The sequence below is a fragment of the Rhopilema esculentum genome, chromosome 20 (genome assembly GCF_057945365.1).
Source record: "Rhopilema esculentum isolate cy_ngs chromosome 20, ASM5794536v1, whole genome shotgun sequence".
NCBI classification, from domain to species: domain Eukaryota; kingdom Metazoa; phylum Cnidaria; class Scyphozoa; order Rhizostomeae; family Rhizostomatidae; genus Rhopilema; species Rhopilema esculentum.
In genome coordinates, this window is record NC_142834.1 from 3,402,842 (window position 1) to 3,416,547 (window position 13,706).

Sequence of the window (13,706 nt, forward strand, 5' to 3'; positions counted from 1 at the left end):
TCACATATAGTATGGAACTTCTTTATCAATGTATTAATGATATGTATACTAACAAAGCGAAATTTAAGAATTATCCTCTAAATCAAGGAAGGCCTTTATGCAGTCGCTACTATCTGCTGTAAACACTACTTGGTGTATAGAGCAGTACGGTTCTAAGTTGCTATACCGAGTTTCACGCTTAATGCGATCATCAGGCAAATCTAAGTTCTGAGTTGCTTAATTCGCCGAATCATACTGATATTTTAGCATTGATGCTTATGGCGTTGTAGTATCATTCAATAGCAATTGATGTCTTTACATGTTTTCCTTGCTTTTCCTCAGCAGATTAGGGTGCTCTATTCAGAATTCTTATTTTCTAATCCGTTTGTGGACAACTTCATTGCAAGCGATTGTTTTCCCTTCAATAAGAATTAAATTGTTTGATTTTAAAAAGCAGATGTGCGATATTGTGTACAACCATTGAACTTTTTATTTATTTTTACCCGGAAATTAAATTGCAAGTGTATTTTTTCAGCTTCATAGTTGAATTAAAAATGAATCGCCATTATCTTGCCGCAATCAGTTTTTCACAAAATTTGATTCGGATAATTGGCAGAACCCGGCCGTCTTTCCATCTAGCAGTTTTGGAATCGATCTACAATGCCTGCCAAAAGTCCTTGGAACACCCTGAGATTTCTGTGAATTCACCTGTCCCATGTTATTTCCATGTCAAAAAGGTGGGTGTTGCCCCTTCCCCCTCGTACAATGTTGATTAGTTAGCTGAAACCATAGCTATTTAAAAATGTATCACTTGTACATGTAGGATTATTAATATTCCCGTGGCACAACATTGCATAAGGGGAGAGGGGATGTTGCAGCTCATGCACAACGTAAAGTATGACCAGTGTTCCAAGACTTTTTGCAGCGCCATTGTGTAGACAGAAGGAGTTTTCTCTCTTGTACTCGTTTTCTTGTTTCCTCAGTGGTAAGTTTTCTTAAGGCACGCGACATTCATTGGTAAACTATACCGGTCTTATGCTTGCATTTTTCTGATTGGCCCATTTCGATCCACAATTGGGTATATATCTTTCATCGTGTTCATTCGGATCCTTATTCTGACGTTTTATTCTCTGAGGAGTGTCGGACGAAAGGCTTGAGCGTTGCCTATGTGACTAGTAATCTCATTCACTGTAGTATCGCTAAATGCAAATCTGTTTCCAGACAGGCGAATGTAACTAGCATTTTAAAAGGTATCGTATAACCCCTAAAAACTCTCTACTAGGGGCGGATCCAGCAAAAAAACCGGACTGACTTCCAGGCCAAGGCTGAGGTCTTTCAGATAATGCATTGATAATTGTTCCAAAAACAACATTACTACTCATATTTATGCATTTTGGAACCATGAAGGGGGAAGGGAGGGGTAGGTACACACCACTCACTAAATCTAGATTCTAGATTTATTTCAGTGCCTCTGATCGAGAGGACAGTGCCTCTGTGAAACTTTTTGCAACCCCCTCCCTTTCTCAGCACCCTTTTGTTTGTCTTGGATGCCGCAGAAAAGTTTTTCCCTTTAGTTTTTCTCGCAATTTGTTGTTTTGCCTCCGTAGACACCAGCATATTCATCAAAATATGATGTTCCGTCTGAGCATAGGTCTCCCGTGCCATTTAAGACTGCAATTTAAAACCAAGGTAGTTAATTCTTCTGAAAATTAACGATATTTCCTTCTTTTGTCTCAAACGCTTAATAATCTGCTAGAATGCTGCTAGAGTCGTGAGTATAAGGGCCTATAAGACATCTGCAGTCGCCATTTCGAATTAAATGTTTAGCAGTTCCACAATAGAACAGAAACTATAGGTAGCCGATTAACTACTGGCTATTGCACAAATCTCTCGCAAATATGTTATCATTTCTGAGTTCCAGATGCTGTTTTGACCGAGTCTCCGTGTTTCAAACAAAAACCCCATTGTTTCAATTAATTTTCTTCCGAGGCACAAAACGTTCATTTCCGAGTTTTAGGATTGACTGCTGTTGTCCTCCATAGCATCTGGAAAATAGTTTCAAAATCACGACAGGGAGGAAGGAACGAAAAGGGCGAACAAATTACATCAAACTGGCAATTTTATGATTTTGAAGATACTGTGATGAAACTTAGAAATTTAGGTTTTAATTTTTTGGTTTAAATATTACTTGTTTCAGGCAACACTATTTTTAGCTATATTTCAGAAAACTGGCTGAGTTCTGTGCACCAAGGAACTCACTCTGGACCCGCCTCTGCTCTACAGTATTTCATTTCTTTGATACTCTTCATCAAATTTTCATTATACAACTTTCAATCCTATGCTAAGAACTACTTGCTTGATACACTCAGTTCATTGGAATTTGCTCTGATGCAGCTTTGCATGCATGTTAGTATTTATTAAATTTAATATTTTTTGAAATTTTATGACATTTAATTGACAGTTAATTCCATTTTATTGCATTGGACTCTGGTCGTCCTATTGCTTTGTTCCTGTCTATTTTTCATTATTACTCATTGCAAGGTTCACAGAACCTGGCGGACAGCATATCTTGTGTTTCTTCTTTCTTACACATTTTACTTTCAACATCCTTGGTCTGCATCAAACTTGGTTATATTGGTCTGGGTGTAATTGTTGGGGAGACGAGCAAGAGAAAGTTTTTTAAAAAGTGAGGCAACCCTCCGTCATGGAGTCAAAGAGCATGCGCACAGAACGAAATTATTATTACGCATGCTCTCTGAATCCAGGACGGAGGGATGCCTCACTCATTTGAAAATTTTCGCTCGCTCGTCTCCCCAACAAGTAAGTGGTATATTTTTAAGTTTTCGTGTTTTTGTTCTTGGACAATCTTAGACTTTTGTCAACAGCAACTTACAGTTTTTAGGATTTCCCTCATTCTTCAGCAGAACTTGTTTACCCTCTACTAACTGGAGAGACGAAACTTGTATGATCATAATGTTTCTTCAAAGACATACAGGCCTTAGCAGAATTTTCAGTAAATTCACCTGTACAAATATATTAGTGTATTAGTTTCAGTAAATTCACCTGTACAACTGTACAAATGATATATTAGTATCTATACTGATTTCATTATATATTTTTGTGACTATTTATCGATGTGTGGCACATAAATGTTGTGCTTCGCTTCTACTGGTTACTGCACTTCCGGATCTTTATTTTCATGTTCAGGTGTTCTGAATGTTATTCATGTTCGATATTTAGTTTTTCTTCAACTACGTACAATTAACTGATACACAAAACCACTTAATAACAATTCTGCATGACCTTCATAGCAGCACGTTTTTAATAACACGCGTCTTTCAAAACACATTGTTTTCATCAAAGTTTCACACGAGACTAGGCAGGTTCTTACACTGTTCTTAAAGGCTCTCGCACAACCGGCATGCTTTGCAACTATATTTTAAAATCCGGTCTAATATCGTACTGTATGGAAATATAAAACACAATCAATTTCTCAAGACAGCTGCCGCTAAGCATGCCGGTTGCGCAAGAGCCCTCTAAGAGTCTGTTCGTATGAAGAACAAGAGAATATATTAATCAATGTATGATGCGAAGACTTTGTGCTTCGCTCCTCCAGGATACTGCACTTCCCAATCCAAATTATCCCTGATAACAAGTAGGTAAATCTCCCGGAGGCAGTTTACATATTCTGTGATGTCTTGAACAAGAAGAGGAGTTAGCAACCGCTGATTGGTTAAAACAAGGAGCCAATTAAAAGCATTTTTTTTCCTCTCACGTTACTTTCGATCCGCTTCTCCATCTTCTGCTTACTTTTGGTCATTATTTGATACATATGATCTGTGGAGATTCGTGCAAAAAGTACTTTAGTATGTTTGCCATGTTCCAGCTTTTCCCTGCTATCTTCAAATTCGAGTTATATCCTGTAGATATTTGATATAAATTGAAAATATGTAGAATTTGTTTTATCTGAAATCGGGTGAATGATTTCAAATTCTTGTTCTCCGACATGTTCATACCAAAAGGCATACCTAGCCAGCATTTGATGAAGACATGGCACAACTCCTTGAGGGTTTATCGTGCGACGCAATGTTTTGATAAATATCATTTTATCAAGGCATTGTGAATAAACCTTATATTCTACAACATTGCAGCCATTTATCAATACTGGTCATTCGTTGGCTTGGTTAGCAAATTCCTCTGCGTCTTTTAGATTTATTTGCGGCTTCATCCATTGAAACATCTTTCAGTTATTTTTGCAAGAATGTCTGTGGGTTTTTCTTTATCATAAATTTATCTATACATCTATTCATAATCTACTCGACTGTGCCCACGATTTGCCCGTCTCTTTTGCTTGCATGATCTCTGTAAATCAGAGCAGCTTTGAACATTATAACACACAGAAGCTGTTCCAGAGGCAAACAGGCGTGGGTGAGGCAACCCCCCTAACTGTAAAACAGCATGCCCAGTAATTATCGAATTAATCGAACACGCTCTTTGACAAAAGAAGGGGGACCCAATCTTAAAAGACCTACCCCAACATTTACCAACTGGTTTCATTGCATGTCTAGATGTATTTGGAAATGAAGCTAAAGGAAGGTCTGGTTAACTAGGTGTATCAATGAAGAAGATTGACATTCGCGTTTCAATAAATCATCGTTACTTTGCATAACATATAGATTAATCTTCATTGTCTATCTTGGAAGAAAGAATACGCTCGTTAGGTCAAAGTTTGCTGAAATTCAAATCCTTCTTATCGCTTTCATTTTCATCTTGATTCTAACAGCTATTTTTTGTTTTCTTTTTAGTGACATTTCACAAACGTCATTCAAGGTTACCTTCGTATGCAGTCAATACATGGGAGATGTATCAATTAGAGAGGACACTTTTCATAGGTCGAAAGCAAGTTGAAGGAAAGTGGTAGGTTTTTATTGCTGTCTTTAGCATGCGTGATAACAACTAAACCATTCCGAAAACATAAAGAGATTAAAATGCATTTATTAGAGACGATATGTAGTTGTTCTACCACAGGGACCACTTGCTCATAAGCCAGAATGTGCCAAAAGAGACAGTGATGAAAATTTTGGAATAATTGGACGGGCAAAGTTGTCCTGTTCTTTAATTTTTGAGAACAGAAAGAATTTATTTTTGTCATTTAGGCTTTCAACTACTTGAAGTGTAAATAGGGATCGATTCCTCAAAGCAAAGAGCCATTAAAATGTATCTATCTACTGTTAATTCGATCCGAACCTGCATGTTAACAACAGTTTACCTTTCTGTCATTATTCGACACTTGATAAAATACTGAAACCTTTACTACGTAAGGCGTACTTGCAAAATAGTTCATAGGCCTTTAATTTTCTTGCTATTAGTGTCATTTACATTTTAAAAGAATCAAATTCATCCTTTCAATTTTTGTGTCATTAGGTTAATTTTCCTTTGATTCGGAAAAAAATTCTTTGGGTGATCAGTAGCTATTGAAAACTCCAATGTTTACTTTTTTCTTCTTTGCATCTTTATCTTATAATTAAAAATCTTAATATAAAAATTGGTGTCTCGATCCTTTTTAGGGATCTGAAGGGTATGACACCAAAGCCCAGCACCTAGTATCACTCCAATCCATGCCTCTAAAATTCTTCCATTGTAGGCTTGTCATAGATTTTAAAAAAATACAACAATACATGATTAAAGAACGTGTTGTCAACCAAGATAAATCTTTTGTACATATGCGAGGTGAATCAACCATATTAAAGATGAACAACAAGAAACTTTCTATTAAAACGAACTTCCATCTGGCTCATTTAAATCCTGTTGTTGCTTCTGTGTTCATTATAATCGACAAATAAGCAGTCTTGAAAATTCAAACTATAAACTTATCATTATTCTAGTTAAACTTCATTTAATCCCAATTCACTGAAAAATAACATTTCATCAAAAGATTTCCTTCTTTATAAAACAGAATTATTATAATCTGAGCATTTCAACACTTTTGTAATAATACCAATCTTTAAGAAATTTAAGGTTACGGTATCCGTTTATAGCATTATTCGGAGAATTTTGAATTTATTGCTGAATGTTGTCAGATTTGTCATAAACTTGAAGTTTGGCTTACTATTAAACTATTCCAACGTTTTCCTGTTGTTTCACATCCACGAATAGTCAGTTTGAAGAGCAAGTGTAAATGGATAAGTCCCTAGGATGGCAGGATAATCCAGATTTTGCCGGGTGGCCTTTATGTGTGACGTCAATGAAGACCTAATTCTATAAAAGAGCGAAAACTAAGTATGGTTTCTGTTAAAATGCCTGCCAAAAAACTTCTTTGTAGTTCATTTTTTTATTTTGGAGCTGAAAATTCTTTTAATTGCATTAAAATGCAGTCAATAGAAAGAATTTTTAGCAATACTTGTTTTTTGTTTGGGCATAGCTTTAGGCATGGGGCGTTGAAAAGATAAAGTGGATCACTGTTTTGTTTCAAGGTAGTTTGGTAGATGCCACGTGATAGACTCTTTGGTGGTGATGGTCAGTGACGAAGGCTAGGATAGCCCAGTTGTACAAAGGCCAGTGGCTATCATTCTCGCTGACATTTTCTACAACAGTCTTTGCATTGTGGTTCAAAAAGTATGATACAGGTTTCAGGTTTTCTCAACATGCTAACCTGGGGGAGAGGGCAATCGCCCCTCATCCCCTAGTGACTTTCTATTGCTTTAAACAATGATTGTCCTCTTTGCATAAGAAAGGCTTGGCCACTGCTGAGTCACCTTGAAAAAGGCTATGACAAGTTCATAATTTACCTTTAATGAAAGAAAATATGTGTCAGCAAGGAATCGTCTTTTTGAAGTTGAAGAGGTTAAGAACAATAGAAGAAAGAGACTTTGTTACACTTAGCGATGCTTGGCTATGCAGAGCCAAAAATAGTTAAACGAATCCCTACTCTTCCAAGGCAGAGAATGGTAGCCAAATTAAAATTCTTGAAAGACAATCGGATCACTCAATAAAAGGTACTTTTCACTATGTTACTGTCTTTCACAAAGTGTAATGATATTTTCCCTTTGATTTACTTAAACGCTTTTCCATTCTTCCAAGAAGCAAACTTTCCAATTAAGTGCTTAAGTTAGATTGTTTTTGTTACAGGAATATTTTCATAGGCTATCAGTTATCAGCTTAAGAGCCCGCTTATAGGCAAATGGGTCTGGGAGAGGGGAGCAACACCGTCTAATAGTTTGCGTATATATGATGTGTCTCATAGTACATACAGTGTGTCCCACAACTTAGAAAATACTTTACTATGTCTCTGCTTCTAAAAAATACTTTTGCATATCCATGTTGTGGTGCTCATGATTTAACTTATAGGATAGAAGACAAAAGATGTTTTGAGATTTACATCTTTAAAAAATCAGACAGATCTCTTTCATGTTAATCCCCATTTGTCAGGTTAACTTGTTCTCGAAAGTAATCAAGGGCTTAGGAACATCTCGAAAGCTTAGGTGCCATGAAAAGTGGCTTAAGAGGGTGGGCACCGAGGAACTTGAAACTTGAAAATTATTGGCGAAGTATTTAAAGGACGGATTCAGTTAAAAACCGAATTTTGAAAATGGGGGTTTCCATAATTTTCCAGTGACTTGAAGGGTGTGACACCAAAATCCAATGAGTTTCTTACACCCTCTCGATCGTTGTTGCCTAAATTCGTCCTTGGGACGTATGTTACAGCCACATGCTTACTTAAACACACTTGCACCCTTCCAAATCAGAATAAGGAAACTTGATATGATAATTGGTCTAAAAGGTTCTGCTGAAATGATTGAACATATACAAACGGACAGAAGTGGTTCATTTTTGATACATTTTCGCAGTTTAAAGCAACAATCTGGCGACTTTAAGCAAGATACCAAAAGCTGACACTTACTCTTTCACAATAAAAGCTTGATTAAATGAAATTTATTAATATTTAATATATGACAGGGTATGTCTTTTTGGTGCCTCTTAGGCTTTTGTTTCTGGCACTGATTGCAAGATTGTGGAGTTTGTATTCATTGTAGCAGAACATGAGACGAGTAAGCATTACATTGTGTTTTTTGTGTGATCGAGTAAGCAACAAGTATGCATGTATGCATTTGCCTTGGGTATATAAACTTTATGCTGGCATAGTTTCTTTCTCGCACGTTACCAGCCAACCTGAAGTTGGAATGTTGAAAGGAAAGGTTTTTTATTGTGAATCTGCCAACCCACCCTATGTCTAAGTATCTTCAGGTTTTTACATGCATCTTAACTTTCTATTTCTTCTCACCCTGCATTATTTTTAGCCAAATAGTGTGCGACTTTTGCATCCACAAGGTATTGCTAGTTGGCGAAAAAGGCCATTGTTTCAGTTGGGGTTCTTTTTGTGGCCTTTTTGTGGCCTTTTTGTGGCTACTGGCACACCGACAGCCCAAAATAATATGGTCCAAATGATGAGAGAACGCCACCTTTAGTCTTTATAATAGATAATGGTAAAATATTCTGAGGAGCATCCTACCCTTATTTGCTAACGATTTTGTTGGATAACCTGGGACAAACATTAAGGCGTGTTAAGGCATGTAAGAAGTAGATGTTTGAAAACCTACAAAAAGCTTGAAACTGAAAGGATATTTACGAGAGGAAATCATGTGAAACTCAGTAATACGTAACATGGAGATGATAAGATTTAAGAGATATCAGTTGATTGTTCCATGGACTTTTTATTTTATACGTTTTGATAACACAAAATTTGAAGATGGCTCGAAATAGTTTCAACATGGCATACTTAGTATTAAGTATTAAGAGTATCAAGAGTTTCTTCAGAGTAAAAAAGTTGAACGATGACCAAAGGAAAGCAAAAGATTTATGTCCAAAGTAAAGTGAGATGAACAATATCGCGTTTTGACCTTTAATTTTACAAAGAGCAAACATACTCTTCAATTTTTTCCCACAGAATCGATGCTTCTCTGGTCAGCCGTAAATGGAAAGAGAGAAACATGCCTTGCTTTAATCTGCTTTTATCAAAAGATTCATTATTGTTGCTTGGCGATTAGTTTTTTTTGGTTTTGGTACCTGCCTTCTAGGATCATCAAATTTCATTAATTTTCAATAAGATACATAACCCTCTATTAAAATATGATAAATAATGATTAGTTTATTGACACTTCTTGCGAGCAATAGTTTTGACGAAAACAACTAAATATTCACTATGTACAATCAAAAGTAAAGATATATTATGTAAATAGAATGATAAGATAATTTATAAATGATTCATAAATTCATCATGATGTTGCAACTAAAAGCATCTTACTTCCAGCTCTTGATCGCTTTTTAATTGTTATTTGTTTTGAGCACTTTTTATCTTGTTTAACAAAAAAAAGTTATTAGTGGTCATATTTTTAGTATCAAATGATATACAATTGATTATCAGCCCCGGGGATCCTTTATATGCCATGAATTATTCAAAAACTCTCCACGATACTGAACAGTATGCGAGCACAACTCTCTTCAGATAGCATCTGAGAACAGCTGTCATTGGAAACATGTTTTCGCAGTACTTTGGCAATACTCTATTAATACCCAAGGACGTATGTGGTACTTATAACTTTGTGGGAGGAAAAATTTTTGGGTGAACACTTGTCATCAGTCATCAAGAAGCTTTGGTGGAGAGATTGTTGAGACTGTAGAATTCAAGTTCTTCAACCTCCTGAAAAGACATATGCCGAAACTTGTAGGGGCAAGGTGTTGCACAGGCCTCCCGGCTCGGTCTATTTCTTCCTTGTAAAGGATATTGTCTCAGAAATAAAATTCAGGAATAATAAACCAACGTACATCATAACAAGGGGTTCGTTAAAAAGGCAATCCAACTCAAGACTTTGTCGATGTCAAAACAATGTCCATGTATTGAACAGATTAAAGCACTATCAACTGTCTATTCATATGTTTCTGAATAAATGCTGTTATGCATCTATCTAAAAGAATTCAATTTTCATGTGTGATATGTAAATCAATACAGATTTACATGCTATCATTAAATGTTTCACACAATCTACAATTCTTAGTGCTGAGAGGAACGCCCCAGCACATGCTGGCTTGCATTAATGTTCAGTCCAGCATTTCTCACTAGTCGAGGGTGGTGTGTGTCCATTGAATGGCATGAATATGTCCTGAGCTTTGGGAAAGGTGTACAATTTTAACGTTGCCTATCATTGATTGAAGATGTATTCAAAATGGAGCAGATCAAAACTGCTCTAAAATGTTTTTGATGATCTTTAAGATTTAAAACTATTTTACCTTTAAGGAAAAAGAAGGATAATTTGAGTTAATAGAAAATGGCAATAGAAAGTAATGTTTATTGTGTTTTGCAATATCTGTGAAGAAACAACTATCATATTCAACGCAAATCGAAACAAAAAAATCCACAACACGATGGATGAGACTTTGATTGTGTGTCAGCTGCTTAGCAACAGTGAAACATTAGCGATATACAGTAAAGATAAAACTGAGTAGGGATGTGTTGCGATGAAAAGTACAATAAGATTTCGAAGGAGTTTCTCAAAAGGAATTTCTCCAATACAATGGCAAAAGAAGAAAATGGGGTTGAGCACCCAGCTGTGCATCTTTAGATAGTAGTCAGTACTATAACCATAAAGCTTTGCAGATACATACTCGACAATTACTGTACACATTGCAACTGTAGGTACAAGCTCTACAGGCTTTGCAATAGTTTACATTGCAATAATGAAATTCAAGATCTAGTCTATATTAGTATTATTAGTGGTATAGGCGATTGACTTTAGACCTGAAATCCGCCATTAGAGCTTTCAAAGATTGCTTTGGCAAATAGCAAATAGATGTTATTTGAAGCTTAATAAAGGGTAACTCTTCCTGACACACTTTTATTTAGCCCCTTACACTGCCGTTAGAAACATAGCATTATTTGTTACCTCCCTCGCCTTTCTCCTGCCTTCTCTACCTCAGTGACTCAAAACCCAATCTAACTTCTCTTGAGGAAAACTCTAATACAAAGACTGCGTAATTTTCTATTCAAGCAACTGCTTTGTTGCATTTACTAACAATATGATGCATATTTTTTCTAAACATTTTTTAGCTCGATGATCAATCCACGCCTTTACGAAATAACAGACATTGAGAGGCAACCAGTTAACAGAGCCCACATCAACAGAATCAGTTAAAGTAAGCTGTTATCGCATATTTCTGCTTTATAGATTGTTTTAATTTGACACCCTGTCCCAGAAATTTGATGTCCTGTCGCATGATTTTAATCGGAAAAGGATGCCCTGTCCCGCGGCACATCCCGCGAGGTCAACACTTGGAGTGTCCCCGGTCCACGCCCTTATGAAATAACAAACAGGGCGATCAGTTAGCAAAAACCACCAATATCAGACATCACTGTTGCACATAAAAATGCCATCAGACGATCATCCTATTAGCCATTCGAGAGACGTTTAAAGCTGGAAAAATCAAACTGCTTTTGAAGTGCACTGTGGCACTTTACGTCATATCCCGCTCCATAAGGCATTCTAAAGGTTTAAGATCTTGTACTATAGCAGGAAGCATGCTTGCCAAGCGGATGGCAATTGGTACTGTATCGCTTATTCTTGCAATCATTCTTAATTAGATCTCGTAGATATCAATAAAAAAGAACTCAGGTTGCCAGCATTGAATCACAGATACCACAAACCTAAACGTCAAAACCAAAATCTCAGGTCACTTGTTATTTACTTTCGTTGTTGCCTAGCGACTGCATTAACATTGCTCACACTCTCACCGCCAATTTGCCCGTGCAACTTAAACTTTAAATGTGCATTGAAAATATTAAAAATTCATAGATTTCGTCCTCACCAAGAACGTATATTCTCAGCCACAATTGTTATTCTACTGAGGTCACAGTGTTTGGTTGAATAGCTACGATGAATACATGGTTATGATGATTATGATTTCGATAAGCCTATAATCTTGATAATTATTCTTATCATGATTATGATTATGGTGGGAATAACGATGTCTCATATATGAATGTTTTTATGCGGAATGACGACAGCGATCTCTGCTTTCTAGCTTTCTTTGCATAAGTGCTCTAGAATACCTTAAAATCACAGTGATGATGATGCAATAGCGTCAAATATTGTTAGGTATATATCGATCTTATTCATCAATTTAACTGCATCAGCACTGACATGCCTTCTAAATAAATGTCGTACTGGTCATCCTTTAACAACATTGTCGAGAACTCCATGAATTGCTCATACGGAAGTTGTTAGTATCATGGAGATTTTCAAGCCAGTCTACATAACAAAACATAACATATTGTGACGGAATTTCGGTTTGCAATTTTCTTCCACTGACGCGAGTTAAGAAAGAAGAGCTGACGATAAGATGGACGCATGATATTCGGTTATTTGCAAAATTCGTTGCTTGGCTTCTCTAAGCTTTATAAATCCAATCCCATTTAGGGATAGATAGCATGCAAAATAGCGTCTGACTCGATCAAGGATGATAACACCGCTTAAAGAACTACATACATATTCAAAAATGATCATAAATACGGTTTTAAAGATCGCCCGGCAGGCGTAGAAGTGAAACCTACCCTTTTCCAGATTAAAGCCAAACTGCAGTGCATGACATAATTGAGATTAACAATAACCAAAGCAGCACAAGAGTCTTAAACCAATCTTTGATTTCCACCGGCCAGTTCTTTTACAGTGATATCACCAACCAACCATCACTGCCCACTAAAGTCTTAAAAGCCATGTAGCATGAAATCGGGTCTTAAGCAGCGTGCAACTGGGCATGCGCTAAGCGGGTAACATTCAATGCTTTCGACAATCTTTTCGTCATTGAGTTAACCGGTAAAAATCGGCTGTAAAAGGTGTACTCAATCTACATTCGTCATCTAACCTCCATTGATACATTTTTTAAAATACCTGCTTATAAATTAGACCGGTAATTATTATATTGTATACATTTGAATGAATTCTTTCAAACTGAAGCTTGAGGTCCTTGTGATTGATGATGTGATGGGTTCCCTGTGCACTGGCTAAAGATAGAGCTGTGTGGTTGAGTGGCAAGGATAAAGACTACAATGTGACCAGGTAGCAAAGTTGATAGAGCAACGACATGTTGCTAGGCGCAGGTCCAGGTCCTCTAGTGACCGGGCCGTCGCTACGGGGGGTGTAGGGGGTGTTACAGGGGGTGTAGATAGGGGGTAAGCTAGATTTGTCGACAAATAAAGGATGGTTCGCCAACTTTGTTGGAAAATGGGATCGGAGCACCCCCTTGAACACAATAGATAGCGACGGCCCTGTGTAGTGGTCGTATTACTCAATCATTCAATCATATATTGTCTCAGTATGTTGCCTCAAATCCTGTTCTTCACTCTTTTATATTAAATCAAAATAAACCATGGCCTCTTTTGAGGACTTCAGAACAGGAACTTCGCTGAATTTCAACATTAATTCGACAGGTTATTTTCTTTTGAAGACGCCAAATCAAGTGTTAAGAAGTTCATGACCAATTGATATTTAACGGCATGGGTTTTTTTCTATATATTTGAAACGTGCGTTTTTACTGTGGCAGTGCATTAGAAGAGCTCATGTGCGTTGATTTGTTCAACTGAGAACTACCATTGCAAATTAGCTGCTGTAGTAGCAGTAGCTGTAGAAGCCATAATTATGAATTGCTGCAAGCTTTAGACACTTCCTTTTTCTTTTCGT

At 36.8% G+C, this 13,706-nt stretch overlaps 1 protein-coding gene and 1 long non-coding RNA gene across 6 annotated transcripts in view; one reads left to right on the forward strand and one right to left on the reverse strand.

The window, feature by feature from the left end:
- LOC135686987 (uncharacterized) overlaps positions 1 to 12,585 on the forward strand; it is a 37,506-nt gene extending 24,921 nt beyond the window's left edge. For all 3 annotated transcript variants that reach the window (XR_016145150.1, XR_016145151.1, XR_010516134.2), the window contains 2 exons: positions 4,785 to 4,896; positions 11,081 to 12,585. This is a non-coding gene — a long non-coding RNA (uncharacterized LOC135686987). The remainder of the gene's footprint in view (positions 1 to 4,784; positions 4,897 to 11,080) is intronic.
- Positions 1 to 12,720, reverse strand: part of LOC135686985 (5-hydroxytryptamine receptor 4) — a 32,507-nt gene extending 19,787 nt beyond the window's left edge. For 2 of the 3 annotated variants that reach the window (XM_065203402.2, XM_065203403.2), the window contains exon 1: positions 12,581 to 12,720. The gene's annotated coding sequence lies outside the window, so the exon portion shown is untranslated. The remainder of the gene's footprint in view (positions 1 to 12,580) is intronic. The other variant, XM_065203405.2, reaches the window with a different exon arrangement.
- Positions 12,721 to 13,706: the final 986 nt, after the last annotated feature.